This window comes from Lycium ferocissimum, chromosome 4 (assembly GCF_029784015.1).
Source record: "Lycium ferocissimum isolate CSIRO_LF1 chromosome 4, AGI_CSIRO_Lferr_CH_V1, whole genome shotgun sequence".
Lineage (NCBI taxonomy): Eukaryota > Viridiplantae > Streptophyta > Magnoliopsida > Solanales > Solanaceae > Lycium > Lycium ferocissimum.
The window spans coordinates 37,560,890-37,579,983 of NC_081345.1; the positions used below are offsets into that span (position 1 = coordinate 37,560,890).

Consider the following 19,094-nt stretch of genomic DNA (forward strand, 5'->3'; position numbering starts at 1 on the left):
GCAAAAGGATAAAGATGAAAAGAAAGAAGGAGGAGTAAATAAAAAGAATTAAGAAAAAATAAAATCTATTTTTTTAGCCTTTCCATGTGCCTATTTTGTGTGAAAATCATGCAACTTATCAAGCGAAAAGTGTTTAAATGAAACAGGCGGGTCCTACCTCAAATGTCTAAATGGAACATGATTTTGTTGAGATGTCTAGTGAAAAATTTTGACGGCCACAACGGGTTGTCGTGAGTTTGGCCAAAACAAAATCTCAAAGGGTCAAATATAAAATTTAAAAGGCCGAATACATAAATGGGCCCTTAAACTTGTCATGATTTTTCATTTTAGCACCTTAACTACGACTTGTTCCTGTTAGACCTTCAACTTAATTCAAATTGTGTCAATTAAACACAAAATGATGACTTAGCAAAAAATGTGTTCTAAACATGTCTTAAGCACGTGAATAGATTCAAATTTGTTTTTTCCTTTAAAAATCACATTTTTCTATCCCCACCATCTTCTCCTTCATCGAGCCACAAACGCCAATTCACTGCACAAATTCTTTCTTTCCACCATATAATCTTTACTTACTCATCTTTTATAAGCTCCCATACATATACTCCTTTTTGCTATAATAACTAATCTTCACACCACTTTCCTCGAGACTCACCAATCCACTCTCAAACACCCACTGTTTGGAATAAAAAATTGACTAAAAATGAAAATTTCTCACATGTTTCAATCATCATTTGGTTCATGAAAGTCCCATAACATCTTGATTGATATAATCCAGAGTTCTACTTTAAGAATCGTCGACATAATCAATTAATTGAGCTTTTCTCACCTAAAACTTCATCCCTTTCCTTCCATATGGAGGCCTAAATATCTTGACAATTTTCGGAGTACAGAGAAAAGTTGTATCGTTTCCATATTGTGTTCCCGAAAAGCAAAATTTCCTTGTATATGGAAAGGGGACGGACATGGCGAAGGAAACCGGGGGAGAGGTGTTTGAGGAAAATGGAATCGACCGGATGTAGGGGTGGGTAGGACTGGGAATATATGTAAAAATCGAATTTCTATTTTGTTTTCAGTCAAAACGTTTTTAATTATATTATTTGGGCATAAATTCCATGTGGGCTACATTTAATTTGTGGATATCCACATAATCTGCATGTGTAGTACACGTACACTCCTTTTTTTTTTTTTCTTTTTTTTTTTTGACTTATTGCAAGAGTGGTGTTTAATTGACACACGTTGAATTAAGTAGGAGGGTCTAATAGGAACAAGTCGTAGTTAAGGTGCTAAAATGAAAAATCATGATAAGTTTAAGGGTCACTTGTGTATTTGGCCAATTTAAAAACTCATAACAACTCAGTAAGTTCCTCCACCGTACCCTCTTTTTTAGCTTTTATATATCCTTCAACCACCAACAAATTCCACTATCTAACCTCAGCACATCTTTCATTCACAGAGCATAACTTACAGTACCATAAGAAGATAAAAGAATATGAAAATGAACGAAAAAGAAACCCCTCAAAAACACAGTATAGGAGTATATATGACCAAAAAGAAAAAAAGAGAGGAGAAGCAGCAGTGTTTGAACACGGCAAAGCGATGAAGTAATTGAGAGGGGAAAAGATAGTGAGAGAGATAAAGAATTGAGAGTTCCTTTATCGATCCATGTTAGCAGAGATTAGTCAATTCGCGTATAGTTCAGCTGTGTATCATGTATTGTGTCATACCAACGTATTATGTTCAATAGAAATATTTCACACAAATATTAAGTGTTCCATAGATTATATCCTTGGTTAAGATGTTTAAGTTACAAAAAACTGACAAGTTCAAACAGAAGGTTACATTCAGAAGGAGTGACTTGTTCCGACTAAAATTTCTATATGATATAGAAATAAGGAAATCAATTTTGGTGACCTTATAGGTCCAATAAATTGGGAAGGCGCGTATTCACTTTATTATTAATCCAGTAGTCCAGGTTTGGCGCAGTGTTTACGTTTCTTAGGCCAAGCTAAGCAAGCTAAGCAACTCTTTACCTAGACTAGACTAGATGGTGATATTAGTACTACTAAATATCACTAAATATCCTCCTTTGCTTTTTGATTTTTCAAAAAAAAATCAAAAATATCTTTAACTTATTAGAAATAGCTTAAAAATGTTCTCCTTCCACTTATTGAATCAAATTTGCCCCTCCTTCTACCTATTGGATCAAAAATGCCCTTAACGTTATTTGCAGAATTAAAATTGCTGTTTTATTAATGGCATAATTATATGACATTTGATTAAATTTTAATTAAACACATGACATTTATTTATTGATCCACATAAAATTCTGATCCAACCCAAAAATATCCGACTCATCCCGTCATCTATCACTCAACCCAAAATAAAATTGTTTTAAATTAGCACAGCTGAGCAATAAAATATTCATCTACCAACTTAGGCATAGTTGTCTCAATTATTGGGAGGCTTAAATGAACATTCAAATTCCATGAAGAATGGATCTCGAGCTACTTTGGTTACTCATAATTAATCTAACCCATATGATATGCTTCTCTTTATATTTTTTCTTTTTCTTTTACAGACAATGAAATATTATATAAAAGATGATTTTAGTTTGATGGACTCTACGGAGGATACTGGTCCTTGGGGAGTCATTTAATTTACAAATAAATTTGATACAGAGGAAGGGGGTAACAAAACGCAAGAGATTCCCCTTATAGTTTATGCTACCACATTTGCTAGATCATCTTGGTTGATTTCTCCGTAACAAATTTTATCATTGAAAACGGGAGGTGAAAAAATGATTTTATTAGTATTTAGCTGCGTTAGGTAAAACAGTTTTGTGTTGGGTTGAGTCATAAATGAGTCGGCTTTTTCGGGTTGGGTTAGAATTTTATGTGAACCGGTTAAGACCACCTGTCTAATTAAAATTGAATTAAGTATCATATAATATGCCGTTAATGGAGGGTAATTTTAAGCCTGTGGAATACGTGCATTTTTAAGTCATTTCTAATACGTTTAAGACGTTTTTATCCGATAGGTAGAAGGAGGGACAAATTTGATCCAGTAGGTGGAAGAAGTATATTTGTGAACCATTTCTAATACTCAAGAACATTTTTGACCCTTTTCCGTTGATTTTTACTCTTTATCCAGATTAGTTCCAATAATAGAAAGTTAAGTTTCCCGAATTTACTTATCAATGAGTACAACAAGCTAATGTGAGAAAATTCTTGTTCTCACGATGTATACGCCAAAGCGATCTAACATTAACTTATACACTTAAGGGGTAGTTTGGTGCATGGTATAAGTTGGGACATCCCAACACTAATTTTTTGTACCATGTTTGGCAGAAAGTATAAATTTATCCTGGGATAAATTTATACCTTGTACCAAACAAGGTATAAAATGCATCCCATCCCAAGAGATAGGATATCCCTTCTTATCCCACTTATACTGGGATTATTTTATACCATCTTTTAGATGGTATAAAATAATCCCAATATATGGGATAAATTAGTCACGGGATTATAATCCCGGGATAATTTTGACTACCTACCAAATGACCCCTTAAGAACAATGTGTGTATGAAAGACACGTGTTTTATATTCATTACTTTTGATTAACATCAATTGCAAAGAATTATTATTTACCCTTAATAAATACTTATCTGCACTTGATGTCTATATGAGATTATGTAAATTAATTTTAGCAGTTAGAAATTAAAGCAAAAACATGTATATCTCTTAACTATGCTTAAGTAAGAAATGTGTGTCAGAAATACATTTCACTTACTGTTATACTAATATTGATATAAATACTGTGTGGTAACAGAGGAAAAATCAAACTCACCTTACCTGTTAGTCCGATAGCCCAATTAATAGTAGGCATTCAAATTAATACGACATGTGTGTACACGCATCCATATCAATATGAGAAGATAGGGTAGAAGATAGACAGTATAGATACGATAGCATTGAAGGAATTAATTAAAATTGCCGGCTCACAAATGTTGTCACTAAAACGAACCACACAAAAACCATAAAATAATGAGAAATAAATATATTCGATTTGAAAGATCAGTTAGTAAATCTTCTATATATATTGCTACATCAGTACATGTGTGCATGCATCCATATCAATAACAAGTAGCACTTACATTTTTATATTTTTATTTGCCTGAATTTAGCAAGAAACTTACCTGCGCGTTGCTCTCCTCAATGGAATCACGTACAATACACCAGTTCCTCCAAGGCAAGACTCTTCTCATTACGGGTGCCACCGGTTTCCTCGCAAAGCGTACACACTCTCTCTCTCTCTTCTATATATTCATATATACTCTTTCCAAGAGTCAATTTGATTTTTTTTTTTTGAATAATTCTAGTGTCCGGACCAGCTTGCATGTTAATTTGATATTTTGATTAGTCTTTGAAGCTAAATTGAAGTAGATTAGTTTTTAAATTAAAATTTATATGTTCAAAAACTATTCGAAAATTATTATAAGTTGTAATTCTTCTCATATCAATAAAGTGAAAAAATACATCTTAATATGATGGTCAAAGTTCATATATTTTGACTCTCAGGAAAACAGTACGTGACAAGTATTTTGGAACGGAGGGAGTACCAAATTATATTGATTCCTAATTCCTGTAGCCCTAGTTCCTTGGTAAACAATTTGACAAATTTGCATTTGTTTTTATAATGTATGTAGTACTTGTGGAGAAGATACTTCGTGTTCAACCAAATTTGAAAAAGCTCTATCTTCTGATAAGAGCTTCGGACAACAACTCCGCTAGAGAACGCTTCACTGATGAGGTAAGGACCAGATTAATCCTTAATTTAAATGTGTTTTGGAAGTCAATGTCATTAAATTTGAAAAGAATTCTAACTGAGCTTAAGATTGTGTTGCCAATGATCATGCGCGCATTTATAATAAAACACAGAGTCCGGAGCCTAAATGGCATAAATTTGCCACAAAAAAAACAAAAGGGTTGCCCTTTCCACAATAAACCAAAAGGGGTTTATCGTGGAGGGGGCAACGTTTTACACAAAAAAAATTTGTCAGATCGGAATTATAAAAAAATAATAAAAAAAAAAATTGTCAAGCAAAACGTTGGCTGGCCAACGTTTTACAAAATAAGATTTTGCAAAAACGTTAGTCACCACAAGTCATATAATAATTAACTCAAACAAATATTCTTGTTATGACATGTTTGGTTGCACGCTTTTTACGTAATCGGTAGTTGTTGTTCTTGTTGGTTTTTATGTTTTTTTAAGTTGTACGATCGTTGTTTCGCTATGCAATCTTCAAGAATATGTTGTTGTCTTTATTATAATAAATATATAATATGTCTTATGGTGTTTAATTACGTATTTAATTTAACATTTACTATTCCGATAATGTGTGACGTTTATTTAACTTCTATTTTTAGTATTTTTTTTTATATTCACATATTAGAAAACGCATTTTTAATTATTTTATGAAAGGTTAGAGTTAGAATATTTGTTTGAGTTAATTATTATATGACTTGTGGTGTATGTTTGAATTAAAAAAAAAGCTTCACTGAAATTTTAAAAGGAAAAAATCAAAAGGTACCTCATCTTCATAAACAAAAACAAACAAAAAAACAAAAAAATCTTTATTTAACATTTACTATTCAGATAATATGTGACGTTTATTTAACTTATATTTTTAGTATTTTTTTTTTATGTTCACATATTAGCAAACACATTTTAAATTATTGTATGAAAGGTTAGAGTTAGAATATTTATTTGAGTTAATTATTATATGACTTGTGGTGTATGTTTGAATAAAAAAAAAGCTTCACTGAAATTTTAAAAGGGAAAAATCAAAAGGTACCTCATCTTTAAAAAAAAAAAAAAAAAAAAAAAATAGTTTGTAAAATGTTGGGTGACCAACGTTTTTGCAAAATCTGATTTTGTAAAACGTTGGCCAGCCAACGTTTTGCTTGACAATTTTTTTTTTTTTTTTTTTAATAATTCCGATCTGACAAATTTTTTTTGTGTAAAACGTTGCCCCCTCCACGATAAACCCCTTTTGGTTTATTGTGGAAAGGGCAACCCCTTTTGGTTTTTCTGTGGCAAATTTATGCCATTTAGGCTCCGGACTCATAAAACACATACCCCTAGTACTTTTAGGCTAAGGAGTAGACATTAGAGTTTGAGCAACCTAAAAAGGGATTACTCCCAAATATTGCGGTGGAATGGACAAAATCCCTTCATTCTTAACCATAGAGTCTCGGATTCGGCCCTGTGAATAAATTAGTCCCTTCGTCCCATATTACTTGGCCACTTTCCCTTTTGCACTAAATCCCGTAAGAAATCATAAATAAAAGATGTACTTTACTACCTTATCCCTATCTCTCCAATAAATACATTCTAATCAATATTGAGTATTTTCAAGCCCATTTAATACTAAGGGTAAGATGGAAAAGATTTAATTAATTTTATCTTGGTTTTGTAAATGAACAAGTAATTTGGGACATATATTTTTAGTAATGTGGCCAAGTAACATGGACGAAGGGAGTATGTAAATAATTTTTAAATAGAGAAATGTGTCAACTTTTTTTTACTCCTTCCGTTCTATATACCTTGTCCACTTTCTCCTTTACACCCTTTAAAGAAATTATATATGAAAGTGCACTTTTACTATATTATCCTTATCTCTCTCCAATAAATTGCACTCTAATTAGTATTGGTTACTTTGAAAAACAATAAATGTTAAGGTCAAAATAGAAAAAATTTAATTAATTCCATCTTGATTTTATAAATGGACAAGTATTCGGGACGGATAGTTTTAGTAATATGGACAACTAATATGGGACGGAAGGAGTAGTTGGGTATTTTATATATAGATTATAGCCTAATAAAGAGAAAAAAGCTTTCTTAGCTTGGTTTACAAACTAAACAAATTACTATAAGATTACTAACAAAGATTAAGAGCCTGTTTGGATGGGCTTATGCCTATAAGCTGTTTGCAGCTTATAAGCTAAAAAAAATAAGTTGGGGTAGTCTAACTTATTTTTTGAAACCTTTGTTTTCCTTATGTTTTTAGATAAATTTAAATCAAATGGGGCTAAATTATTTTTTTGAGCTTATTTTAAACACAAAATGACTTTAAATTTGGTAGGACAAACAATTTCAAAAAAAATTTGAAAATAGCTTATAAGCAACTTATAAGCCAATCCAAACGGGCTCTAAAACTTGATAAGAGTTGGGAAGGTGAAGGAAAATATTTTATTGATAAATTTTATGAATCTCTAAAATATCTCTTATTCTCTCTTGTTATAAAAATAGCTAGTAACACCCTTATTTATAATAGTATGAAATCTATTTTACTCAAAACAGGAAAAATCATTCCTATACTAATTTGACAATAAATCCTAGCTAGACATGAATTAAAATACCAAATCCTAATCAAATTTGATTTCCAACAACTTTGAATTATTATTTCCAATAGAGGGATTGGGTTATGACCCATTATTTAGCTCATTTTGATGCAACTCATCATCTGAACTCAAGTAACCCGTCTATTTATTAACTTAGCTCATTTTGATCCGCCATATATATTCAACCCAACTTTCTCATTTGACTCTCCTAAATTACACAGGTCATACTCATCTGACACTCCTAATTCACACAGGTCATGAAGTCTGAATTATTCAACGTTATAAGGGAAAAGATGAGTGTAAACCTTTGCTCTCTCGTGGAGGAGAAGGTGTTTGCAATTTCAGGTGACATTTCATACGAGAATATGGGAATTAGAAACTCCGAGTTAAGAGAGGAAATGTGCAAAGAAATAGATATAATAATAAACTCAGCTGCAACGACCAACTTTTATGAGAGGTACTGATATGAAATTGGAAATATATTCTTGCAATTTCTTTTATTCTTTTCCCTCTAATTACACAGTTACATTCTCTTTGAATAGATATGATGTTGCAATGAATGTAAACGTGGTTGGTGCCATGAATGTCCTCAGATTTGCCAAGAGTTGTGCAAAATTGACAATGCTTCTTCACGTATCTACCGGTGAGTTGATAGCTATCAATTTGCTTACATTTTAATTTTAATCTGCTAATCAGGGCGGCTTAACAAAATAGGTGTTTAAAAGTAAATTTTTTAAAAATGACATTAAATATATTTAATAGAATCATTATATATTTTATTTAAAGTTTATTTGTGTTATTATAACTTCTTAATATGTATAGTTAATCACATTTTTATAATCAATTTATTATTCAAGTACTTGGTCACAAAGAAATAAAAGAAATAACAAAATAGAAAAACTATTTCAATGAAATACAATATTGCTTTTAAAAAAATCACTTATAACTATTAGTTTGTTTGAAACCAAACTCCTCCACAGGAGATAAATGGGCATTGCTGCGGTGTGATACAATGTAGATCCAACATTTGATGAGGTTGTCTCAAAGGTGAATTGTGTTTTTCTTTTTTGGATTTGAGGTAGTTATATGACACTCTAAAGATTTTTTGTATAATCAGTGTACTTAGTAGGTTAATTACTAATTTTAGTTAAGTTAATAATCAATACATATTATCATTATTTACATATAATTACTTTATTGGTGATTTGCTTGTATACATATTTCTTATATCGTCGGTGTATAAAACTTGAACTCTTCTTTCTATAGCTTATGTTTGCGACAAAGGAAAATGAGTTTTATTAGAAAAACCATTCCTTATGGGTGAGACTCTCAACAAAATCTCTTATTTGGATATGGATGTGGAAAGAGATGTGATAGCAAACAAATTTAAGGAACTTGAAGCTCTAAATGCGACATCAAAGGAAATAACAACAGCCATGAAAGAACTTATCATTCAAAGGTTATTACAAGATGCTCATGATGATATATAGCATATGAGATAAATTTACTTTTTATCCCTTGGTGAAACAAATTCTAAAGTTTATTATTCTCGTCAATTCACAACGTCTGGATAAAATTTAACTGAAATATGTGGTCCTTAACTAGGGCAAGATTACATGGGTGGCAAAACACATATACCTTCACAAAAGCAATGGGAGAGATGCTTTTGCGACATTTGAAGGAAAATCTACAAGTTGTTATCATACGTCCAACGATTATAACTAGCACCTACAAGGAGCCGTTTCCTGGATGGATTGAAGGAGTGAGGTAATGGCGAATACTGGTAGACATAGTATTACTGTTTGTTTTAGCTTATTGATTACATAATTACGCAAATTAAAATGTACTCTTTCTATCATCTTAAGTTTTCAAATGAGAATATGAGTTGATCGCACACTTTAATATAGTAAAAGACCAAACATATGTCCAAGATTAGAGACATGTCGCTATCCTTTATCGAGAAAGTCTCATGAAAAATAATTAAGTTCGGCCATGAGGATTAGAGTCATCAAAACGTGTTGGTTCAGCCCAGCCCAATTCAATAGCTCAGCTCAGTCAACCAACTGATCAAGCCCGTCGAAAGGGTTTCCAATAAGCTAAGCCCTTCACTAGTCAAGAAACCATCTTTAGTTTTCCTTCATCTTCTTTATTGATATACTTTTTGTTTGAAATTAATTAATTAATTATTATAATTTTTGCCCTCAAGAGCCAACCAGATCCAGTCTCAGGAGGCTGAAGGATTTTATAGCCACGGGTCTAAAATGGGTTAAAAATTCTTAGCCCAACTCACCCATCTGGCGGACTAGGTTGGTGAGCATAGGTCATGTTGAAGCATATTTATGTAACTTAAAGTATGTTCTCTTTAACAGTTTAGTCTTTCATATATATGATATTACTGGTCACTATGATATTACTGGTCACTAACTAAGTCTATAGGTCAATATTTTTTTGTTACACAAATTTGACTTTCATATTTAAACCTCAAAATTCTCTATTACTTAAATGTATCTAAAAAGTATTATTACAAACACAAAAATTATGTAACATTTTGAATCTTCTGTTACGATATTCATTATCGTTCACTTCAGGGGATTAAAGTTCCCTTTCTTGGCGAATAAGCACTAACCAATGATTGCCGTAATAAACTGCCATTATATAATTTAGGTAATGTATCATTGTATCTTCGTCTCTTACTCATATTATTTTCTAATAACAGAACGGTGGATTCATTTATTTTGGCTTATGGAAAAGGTATATTGAATTTCTTCTATGGTGATCCTGACTCAAAACTTGATGTGGTAAGTGATTTTTCTAATTCTATAATTTAAACTTTACTAGCACGATGCTATTATTCTCAACTAGCTGACTAGATACTTAAAATTTGTCGTGTCTATACCCACAGCATTATCACAAAATTATACAATTAAAAAAGGTGAAATATATAAATAGCTCCTAAAAATTCCTCGTGATCTTCTCAACACACCGTAACCCCCCCCCCCCGCCCCCCAATGCCTTATTTCTTACATCAGGTGTTCAATAGACAAAATTTAAACATTGGTTAAGTGTCTTATAAATAACAGACTCAGTTGAAGTATCTAAATAAAAAATTGTACTAACAACTTTAGAGGATTGTCTATGTATTTAATTAGCCGCAAATTATTTTATAGATAGACAACATTTGAGGCACAATGTGCATGAGATGAATGTGGGGTTACTCTAATAGTAAAATTCGTCTTAGTCTAACCATGAACTTGGGAATTTGAGTGACCAAAGAACGGGGAGAGGAGAGGAGCCAGTGAAGATTGCGCACACCACATTGAATTCAAAAGTGCGCTTACTATATAAATTTGTACTTTTTCATATATAACATCAAATTTTCCTCCCCAATTACGGTGTGGAATATAATTTTTATAATGTGTCATCGCATTTTTTTTTTAAACTGCTAAAGCGTAGGCGCATTAGTCCATCTCCTTGACCAACATTCCGCCATGAGCATCAAATACACCCCTTAGGGACTAAACGTCCTCATTAATTGAGGGTTGCCCTACCATCGCACCACAAGAATTTGGTTTTGATTATTTTCTTTCTTCCTTTTTCTTATTTTACAGATTAGGGTGATATGGTGGTGAACTCAATTCTTGCAGCAGCTTTAGCACATGGAAATCAACATTCTCAAGAAGTAGTTGTTTATCATATCAGCTCTTCTTCAAGAGATCCTCTAAAAATTTCAGATATAATGTTGTTCTCGTTTCACTACTTCATGCAAAATCCATGGGTTAACAAAGATGGGAAAACTATCAAAGTGAGGGCTCCTATGCGTTCATTTAGCAGCATGGCTAGCTTTAGGAAACACATTTCAACTCATTATGTGCCACTATTAAAGGTACCTTTTTCATATTACTTTTTTCACCTTGACAGTTGACACTTTCTTCTTTACTAGTACCTTAATTATATATGCAATTTTCTGTGTAATGCAATATGAATAATGCATACATGATAATCTCTAACTAGAACGTGGACGAAATTGACCCTTTCAGAGTGTAATGAACATTTAGGCTTTTTTAAAGCTACAATTGCAACAATAATGCTAACCCATATTTTTAAATGCTTCAGATGCTAAAGTTTGTGAACCTAGTGTCATGCCATTGCTTTGACAAAACCTATAGGTATATGGAAAGAAAGATGCATATGGTTATGCGTTTATCTGAATTGTACGAACCCTACGTGTTTTTCTATGGAAGGTATGTATACGTTATAACTTTTCTACATTTTCTCTCTTTTCAAGTGTATTTTCTTCAATTATAGTTATATATAACTAATACTCCAATATTATTAATGTCAAGTATATATTTTACAGCTTCGATGATGTTAATACTGAAAGATTACGATTGGCAATGAAGGAAATCAACATGGATGACGTGCTCAATTTTGACCCGCGTTGCATCAAATGGGAAGATTACTTAATGTATACTCACATTCCTGGAGTTGTGAAGTACCTATTCTAGGGATCATATAAGTTTTATAATAATTTTTTACAGAATAGCTGTAAAGGTGAAAAAAGGTCACCCAAAAATGATGTTAATTGCCATGAGTACTTTTCCTGATTTATAGTTTTTGAATAATTCAGGTAACTAAGCCATATGCTAAGGTCATTGGGCCTCTGAGCCCAATTCAGTGTGCAACCCTCTAAATGGTCCGAGTGGGGTGGATTGGACGAGAAATAAACGGGTCATTGGCACTTATGTCCCTACTAAATAATTTGGAGCCCCTGCCAGCACGGGCCCAATATGACTATTTATATCCATTAAATATTGAGCAAATTTAGGCTAATTTGCCAATTTAAGGAAAATTGAAAGAAAAAATGTATATCTAAGTTTACAAATTTTTGTAGATATTTTAACCAACATTTTGTTGGTTCTAGCCAAAACTTTAGAATAATTAAAATAACAATGTAACTTAATCCTCCAATTTTGTCAAGTATTGAATTGTTAGTATTAAGGATTAATACATCGAAATTCGCTTAAACTTGTCAACATGTTTTATTTAGACATTCAAATCTCTGTTTGTTCTAATTGAGCATCTTAACGCATAATAATTTATTCCTGTTAGATACTTCAAACTTAAATTTTGACAATCTTTCTGCACGTATTCTCAATTATTCATTACATAAGTAAATTTTAATTGTATGCATTACCCTGATCAACCTCAATTGGACACGCTAGATGAATTAGGCCTAGTGTTATTTATGATAACATTCTTTTTGAACAACTATAAAGCACTATGAATCTAACGTTCAAATTTCATTTATAATAATAATAATAATAATAATAATAATAATAATAATAATAATAATAATAATAATTATTATTATTATTATTATTCATGAGGATGAGCCATTATGCATTATTGTCCTAAAGGTCATTACTTTCAATTTCTTGCTCATAAAGTGAAATTATAATTTTATAAGGAGGAATTATTATACATCGTTATGCTAAAGAGCTTACTTTTCATTTTTTTTTTGCTCGATAGTTGAATTTATAACGGAGGAGCGAGTGTACCTCATTTTTGAAAAAAACTAAGCGTGTAATTTATCTTACTGATAATAAAAAAAGAATGTTAGCATGATACAATGATTATTTTTCAATTCTTTGTTCATGATAAAATGATGCATAATTAAAAGTATTTGTCTCATTTAAGTCACTATGATGAAAAATACTACATTTAATTTCAAATCATAAGCGTATTTTTAGACTATCCTATCTAGATTTAGTTTTAAATTCTTTTACTGAAGTTTTTTTCATTTACGATTTGTAGTTATGTATCAAATTAATTAGAATAAATAATTTCTGGGACCAAATAGTTAAAAAGAATATTACAGTATTATGTTTGGTTATGTCCAAAAAGCTTGTGAAAACTTAAATTTGTCAATATAATATTACATGGAATTCATTAATATTTAAAAAGAGACAATTTACATAAAAAGAAATTCCTTTCCCTTTCTTATTTGAGACGAAAAAATATTAGTATTAAGAATTATGAACTAATTTGAAAAATAACGCAAGCAATCTATTATAACAGATGAAAAATTGATTTGATTAGTTTTAAAATGTAAAAACATTATATTGTCAGTATAAATTGGACCCAAAGTGACACGTGTTTATCAAATTTTAATTTGGTATGTTTGAAAAATAAATTAAAATTTTATTAGTTCATAATACATATTCTATTTAAATTTTTTGTTAATCCTTCCGTTTCAATTCAAGTATCTTATTTTTATTTTTAGTATGACATTCTTATTTGGTTCTTTGATTCAAATTTACATTGCATGTTTAACACCATAAAATTCAAAGAGAGTTTAGGTATATTACATGATCCTTAATTTAATATTATAAGATGTTAAAAAAAAAACTTATTTTTTAAAATTCCGCACCTAATTAAATGGAAACCCTTAAATTGAAACGGAGAATACTATTTTTCAATTTTAGTGAATCTATTACTCCCTCCGGATTAAAAAATAATAATTCATTTAGCCATTTGCACACTCCTTAAGAAACTACTCACTCCAAGAAAAAAAATATAAATTGACTAAACTACCCCCTAATTAAATAGACATTGTGATTTGATCACATACACTTAATAGGGGCAAATTTGAAAAAATAAGGTTAATTGTTTCTTGATTTAATAAGTGAACACTTTTTTAACCCAAAAAAAGACTAATTGGACACTTTTTTTAATCCGGAGAGAGTAGTTTACTTTAATTGAAAGTGGCAAAATAAAACAATTAATTAGATTACAATAGATGTCACGCTAGTTTTTTTTTTTTTTTTTTAGTAAGAAAGAAAAAGAAATTGAATGGTCTTGATTCTTGAATGTTAGTGGGACCACCTTTAGGGCCCGCTTTTCAGAAATGGCGCAGACTATTTGCTCCAACGTCATCATACACACACATGGCAATGTGTAAATCCCATAGCCTGCGGCTTGTTGGAGGCATGTGGACTGAGTAAAATGACAGAAAACCTTGGTCATCCCTCTCTTCACATTTCTATATAGTGGAAGTAGAAATTTTGTGCTGGTTTTTAATTTTTGTCCCATATAACAAATAACTTTTTGGCAGAGTAAAATTTTTTATTTTGAGATAATGGTAAAAAATATACCTGAGATATCATTTTTTTTCGAGTTTTCTACCTGAACTATTAGGTGTTTACATTTTCTTCCTGGATTGTCACCAACTATTTATCAAAACAGACCTCAAAATGTCTTTTTGACCATTATCTATTAATCCTATGATAATATCCTACAAGTTATGCCCCTGCCCTTAAAGAGCATATGCGCCACTAGACATAAGTTCGTTCGTTAAAGGCAAAAATTAACTTGAACCAAAATATGTTTAACTTTTGAGCCCATAATATAATTATGACAATTACATTATTGTACTGTTACTACCAATATAACATAGTCATGACTACTTTTACCTACAAATTCAAATCATTGCCTTTTGAGAAATAAACCAAAGAGAATAGAAAAAACTTTCTTTCCTTCTATTCTACTGATCTTGTTCTCTTATTATTCTTAGTTTAACAGAAAACTTGTTGAAATCTGAGGATATGTCTACTCTCATAAAATATCTTTGAGCAGCGCTTCAAGCTTAGAGAATTATTATGATATTTTCAATAAAAATACCATTCAGTCCCAATCAAAATGGGCCTTTCCCTTTAATAATCCAGCTTTCCTATTTTCAACAAATACAATTTTTTCGTAGATTGTCCTTCTTTTGGGGGTGGTCTATAATTTTTGTCCCTCAAATTGGTAGTCTTTAATTTTTGTCTTCGCTTAGAATACTGTGAGGGTTTCGGGTTCGAACCTCAGTTCAGTAAAAAAAAGAAGGAATTTCGCAAGGTAGAGGTCTAGATTAAAGGCTAGTAATTTTGCCTTCAAAACTGCCTTTTAGGCATGCAAAACTTTTCTGCCTACTGCGAATCCAAATACTGCTCTGCAGCATCCGGGGCTTGCTATTTTTTTTTTTTAAAAAAAAATTTGGCTTATTTAAAATTGACCGAAACAGAAATTTTTAGCGAAGGCAAAAATTACAGACCACCAATTTGAGGGACAAAGATTAAAGACCGTCCCCAGCTAAGGCCAATCCTGCAAATTGTCCCCAAAAATATCATGAATTCAGTAGCTACTTTTTGTCGGTTGAAGCATGGAATGGACCAAAAATGGCCAGAATTGTGAAAGAACAACCTCCTACTAGTTGCCTTCTTACAGAATATTTAATAAGGGTATTTTCCTATGTGATTCCAAAACAGTCCATGACCATGACTATATAAATTTCTTTTTACAATCTATTGCATAAATATGAAAGGAAAAAAAAAAAGGGAAAATAGAAAACACAAAAAATTATCTGATTCGCCACTTTTAGGCATGGAAATCACTCATTTGCTAAAACAATTACAAAATGTAGAAGTACTTCGGCCTAACCCTCTTATGTGGACATGTCCAAATTTCTTTAGCCTATGCTTGCGTTTGTTTGTAGGTTTGACTTATTGCAAATAAAGAGAATTTCAGCACATGTGCATCAAAATTGAAAGCAATATTTGGCAATGAGGTCAAGTCTAAAGACGTTGCTCATTGGAAAAAAATTAGACACTTGATCTTCCAGTATTTAATTCTGGAAAGGGAAAGAGGTCCGAATTATTTGCCACTATACTATTTAAAATTGAATAACTTTGTCCTTCATTTGATTTTCTTACATTAATGTCCTAGCCGGCAGCTAATCATCCTATATTTTTAGTCATCAAGGAGAGCCAGCATGAAACAAGTGGACTTCATATGTCCAAAACGGTCCAAATTTATCATTCAATTTTTACTATAGATCAAAACTTGTCTCGCGTCGAGCTTCGTAACGATTCAATAACAAAAAAGACTTGTTTTAACAATAGGAATACTATTAGATTAAAAGTAAAAAAGAAGGGTAACGCTATTCAATTTTGAAACCACCATAAATTTTTTCCAGCTATAACTCAGATATTGCCCAAAGAGCTATTTAATTTTGAACTTAATTACTCCAGAATTTGACAACTTGATAGTATTTATACCCCTGAATATTATCCCTGAAAAGTGGTGTACACACTCTCCCATCATTTGGATTTTTGGTCCACGCGTTTTTTTTTTAAATAAAATATATTTTGATGCCTTTTTAAATTCTCTAATTTCTTATATCATCTTTTTTTGGTCAACTTGTAAAAACAAAAATGGTTAAACTTCATTATCTATGCTACTCTTTTTTATTTTTAAAAAAAGTAATGGAGTTCCAAGCAATTTTTTTTTATAAAAAATTGGCTCGAACAAAATACACAGTTAAAATAGATAGTTATTGCATCTAAAAAGATAGAAAAATAAATAGACAATTAAAATTACATTATTTTGGCTAAAATATTTTATTTGAATAAATATAATGGAGCTCTAACCAACTACTCTTCTTTTTTTCTTCTTTTTTGACCTGAAAAAGATACACAATTGAAGTAAACATTCATTAATTATATCTAAAAAGATACAAAATATAAGTACATAATTTTAACTCCGTTTTTTGGATATACCTTTTTATTTGGCTAAACATAATAATGCTCTAACCTTATTTAGTGATTTGGCCGGTGAAAGAAAAATACACGATTGATATAAATAGTCATTGCATCTAAAGAAAAAATAACAAGAAATGTACATTTGGTACTCCATTATTTTGGCTAATCTTTTTATTTAGCAAAAATGGAGTTCCGAGCAAGTCTAATTTTAATTCAAATTCGGCCCAAAGAAGCAAATATGCACAATTCAAACAAATAGAAAGTTCGGATAAAATATGCATTTTATATAAAGATGAAATAGAAAAAATGCACAATTAAAAATAATATGTTATTTTATCTGTCTATGTGGCAATCAATGGTTGAAAAATACCTCACCGGAAAGTTTATTTTATCTTCAACTTTTATGAAAGAAGTTTTGAAATACTAAGTAGGAATTTGGCTATAGATTTTAAATATTTTTCACTTTATTTGGAATTTATGGAGTTGGAGTTGAAGATGGAGTTGTGTTTGGTTTTTTTTTTTTTTTTTTTTTTTTTTTTTGCAAAGATTATTTGGAATAATATTCATGTTTGAATGTACTTAAATACAACTTCAAAAGTGAAAAATGATTTGTTTTATAACTTGTTTTTCGAATTTTGAATACAATTTCAAGTTGGATTTGAAATTTTCATATAAAAACCCAATTTTCAAATAAAGTGAAAAATTATACCCAAAAAAGTACAAAAAAAATTTAGGTAAAAGGACACTACCTAGACATTAAGAATTTGTTTGGCCCATGTGTGGGCTTAAATGCATCGATGTCGGCCTTTCTACCAAACTATTCATTAAAAGGCGTGGCGACAACCAAAGAATTCGTTACTCCCACACCCCCACAACCCCAAAAAAAAAAAAAAAAAAAAAACAGACTTTTCGGTGGCAACTATTTCGCCACAAAAGATCAAAAAGTCGCCCTAAAGGTTCACTACAAAAAGATCAGACTTTTTTGTGGCGACTAAAGTGGCCACAAAAAGATCAAAAAGTCACCACTAAAGGTTGACGGGAAAACTTCAGCCTTCAAAAAATATCCTAAAACATGTATAATATGTATATAATTATTATGTACATATTAATTGAGCCTTCAAGAAATATCCTAAAACATGCATAATATGTGTATAATTAGTAAGTATACGCTGATGATATATTTATTAAACATAAATTATACAACATCGATACGTTTTCAAAACACATAATGTAGGGATACATATTCTATTACGACAATGATACAGTTTCCATACATAATAGATTTTCTATACAATAATGATACGATTTCTATACATATGCTGAAATTAGTTGAAAAAAGGCTAAAATGAAATTATTTTAATAAAGGCTAAAAATATCTTATAAGCATCTTGGGCCATCCGGTTGTCAATAGTTTGGGTTGGATGGCCATTTGTGTCCTTTTCCAGTTAAAAGAAAGGATACAAAAATCATCCATCAAAACTATTGACAACCCTTGACTTTTTTTGCGCGGATTACCCTTCTTTTGGGGTGGTCTTTAAATTTTATATATATTTTTTTTTTAAATTTTGCCCCCATATTGCTAGTCTTTAACTTTTGCCCTTCGCGTTGCAACCACGAGCTTTCCTTAAAGAATAAATGAGGTTAAAGGTTGAACCCTATAAGTTCAAGTATAAATTAAAAAAAAAAAAAAAAATCGCAAGGCAAGGTTTGGGTCGTGTGTAAAAGATTACACCATGAGGAATAACCAAAGTTATCTAGGACCCGACATACTCATTACCTTGCACAATGGACTTGGCATAAGTATCTATGTCTTAAGGAATAACTTTGGTTATTCCTAACAAGTGTTTGTCGGGTTCGGCATACTTATAAAATGACTTTTTTTTTTTTTTAGTTAAGCCTTAAATAAAATTCTTTTCCGAGTTATGCATTATGGGGCAGACTTTTAGTTAAGGCATAACTAAAATATGCCCCATAAGGCATAACATTTCCTTAAGACATAGACTTTGCCTTATAAGGCAAACTTTTAGTTGTGCCTTAAGAAAAAGTTTCGCCTTACGGGGCATACTTTTAGCTATGCCTCATGGGGTAATCTTTTAGTTAAGGCATAACTAAA

The 19,094-nt window shown here is 31.1% G+C and overlaps 1 pseudogene; it reads left to right on the forward strand.

The window, feature by feature from the left end:
* Positions 1-4,112: 4,112 nt before the first annotated feature.
* Positions 4,113-12,145, forward strand: LOC132052721 (fatty acyl-CoA reductase 3-like; annotated as a pseudogene).
* The last annotated feature ends 6,949 nt before the right edge of the window (positions 12,146-19,094 follow it).